The sequence below is a fragment of the Penaeus japonicus genome, unplaced genomic scaffold, assembly GCF_977035675.1.
Source record: "Penaeus japonicus unplaced genomic scaffold, GWHDUDI00000001_assembly GWHDUDI00000017, whole genome shotgun sequence".
Taxonomy (NCBI): Eukaryota; Metazoa; Arthropoda; class Malacostraca; order Decapoda; family Penaeidae; genus Penaeus; species Penaeus japonicus.
Genome location: NW_028234419.1, coordinates 31,030,087 through 31,032,586, shown reverse-complemented (window position 1 = coordinate 31,032,586; position 2,500 = coordinate 31,030,087). Strand labels below are relative to the sequence as shown.

At 38.7% G+C, this 2,500-nt stretch overlaps 1 protein-coding gene and 1 pseudogene across 3 annotated transcripts in view; one reads left to right on the top strand and one right to left on the bottom strand.

Moving 5' to 3' along the window:
* LOC147470131 (uncharacterized) overlaps nt 1–275 on the top strand; it is a 4,083-nt pseudogene extending 3,808 nt beyond the window's left edge. The window contains exon 5 of the transcript XR_015191765.1: nt 1–275. This exon is cut by the window's left edge and continues 1 nt beyond it. The product of XR_015191765.1 is annotated as an uncharacterized LOC147470131 (transcript).
* LOC122248308 (uncharacterized) overlaps nt 1–2,500 on the bottom strand; it is a 295,414-nt gene that overhangs the window by 167,400 nt on the left and 125,514 nt on the right. The window lies entirely within an intron of this gene.

Below are 2,500 nucleotides of genomic sequence, written 5' to 3'. Positions count from 1 at the left end.
TGAAAGACCTCGGCATAACAGACAACAGCATCGGCTCGGTACGAAAGGGCTGCTGGTCCGAGAACGTGGCCAGTGCCGCACCTCTCAAGGGAGTAGTAAGTACCACCCCTGAGTACAGAAGTTACGAGGGCGAGGGAGAGAAAACGGAGCTTGGGGAGTCCTGGAACCTTAGGGACATGCAATCGTATGGACGTTTGGTAGCAGGGCGACTTGCAACTTTGCATTGCTTTGTGATACCTGACTGTAGCGTTAAGGATCTGCTTATTGTTTGCTGAATGACGATATCAGCTTTGTAGACTTAATGAGAAATAAAGATTATAAACTTTGTTGAATGCGATTTATTGCACATGTTCCTTTGTAGCAAAGTTTTGCGATGTTTTATAATAATAATGATAACAAAAATAATGAGAATAACATGAGTAATGATGCTATTGATACTAGTAACAATAATGATAATAATAATAATGAAATGAAAATAATGACAATGATAATAATGAAAATAATAATGATAATAAAATGATCATGATGATAAGGTCAATAACAATAGTAATTATAATTTTAACATAGAGTACTGGCATTGATATTCATAATGGCAATAACAAATGATAACGATAGGATTTAATGATCATAACACTAATGGAGATGATAATGGTAATAACAATAATAATGATGATAATAGTAATCATGAAAATTATGATAATATTAATAGCAATAAAAGGATAATACAAAACAGAAATGATAATGATAATAACATCAACAGCAATAATCACAATTAAGAACAATAGGAAAAGAGATGACAGTGATCACTACCACTATGATCATTACCAGTACTTGCAAAGCAACATGTCCAAACTCGGAAAAATGAACGCCAAACAAAATAAAGATTAGGTAAGTCTACTTCATAATACAAAAACAGAAATATAGCCTCCCTCAAATGAAAATAAAAAAACAAAAAATAAACAAACAAAAAAGTACATGTCCCTTTCTCCTTGTCAGATCTCGGTGATGGCCATTGCTTTACCATACTTTTATTACTTGTTCCATGAGTTGATTCAAAAGCACTCAGATACTGCGGCGGCTCGTCCCCTCCTGTATATATGTATGTACACTATATGTATATGCAAGCCTTTTTAAATGAATAATATTATATAAGTCCCTGATTAGGTCTAAAGTAGATTATAGGTCGATCGTGTATGGCTCACCGACGGGTTGAACTCTGAAAGATTGAATGTTGTGCAGAATGCTTGGATACCTTATTAAATGCACTCGTATCGAGCGTCTTGAGGTCGAATCAGGAGTACCTCCCCGACGTCTCAGACGCGGCCAGCTTGTGCTGACGTATGCCGCCGAAATAGCCAGAGAACCGAAGTAACCTAACGGGAATGCTTTGCCTCGATATTTGTGCCCACAGGGCCGTGGCCTTAGACCTTTGTTGGGGTCGAGTCACCCCAACGAAAATGCTTTGCTTTGTAAAAGTCCAGCTCCTGTAGGAAAGTGAGTGGACCAACCTACAGATTAGTAACAAACATAAATGAATTATAGAACTGTGGGACACAGCCAACAGGAAAGTTAGAAAGGAGGAGGTGGTGCTGGCCCGAAAAAAAAGATTCCCTCTATAATGAACCCATTGCAACAGAAGCCTCTCAATAGTCCATTTCTGATAACCTGCCAAAAATTTAACAAAAATAGACAAAGCAAAAATTTATTGCATATTTAAGAATATGGACTTCTATATCACTAACTATCAAACAAAAGAAATATTCAGAGTAATCACTTTTCTAGACTGATAAGATAAAATAAGACCATTTACTTAATGACCTTGGCACATGTCACTGGTTGATAGCCAATAAACCCAACAACCAAGTAACTGACAATCGGAAGTTGCCCACCTCACCCATGCTTATGCAAAAATGAGTTACTCCGGCAACAAATTTGGATAAAGCTAACGTGCCATTGAGTCACCCTGGTCTGCCGGGCCCTCAATCGCACCGTGATCAAACTTGTTACTTCATAACTCCATATAGTAATAAATAAATATGATGAATTTGCTTGATTGCCATCGCTCTCACCGTTTTCTTGATTGCAATCTGACGGTGGCATAGGAATACTACAACTCTCCTCAGACAGTATCCTTTATCTCAGGGTAGCCTTTGGTATTGACCCCTGGGTAGGGAGGCCCAGCAGTCTCAGGCAACAATAATATCTTTCCCTTTTCTTGTGGTCTTCTGGACCTACATACCCCCCCCCCCCCACCATGTTTTTTTCTTTTTTTTATTCGACTAGACGATGTGCCCTTACCTATTGTCCCTTTAGAGTAAGATTTGGCAGCGAGAGGCCAAACACAGACTCCAGTCCCATAAAGATGCTGGAGAATGCAACCAGCCTACCTCTATGTGAGGTTGAACATAGGCTCTTAGTAATTTCTCAAGAGTAACTCACAGTAAATCAACTAAATAGTCTTCGCAGTTTTCTCTACTACTACTGTCCCCTATTTTCTCCC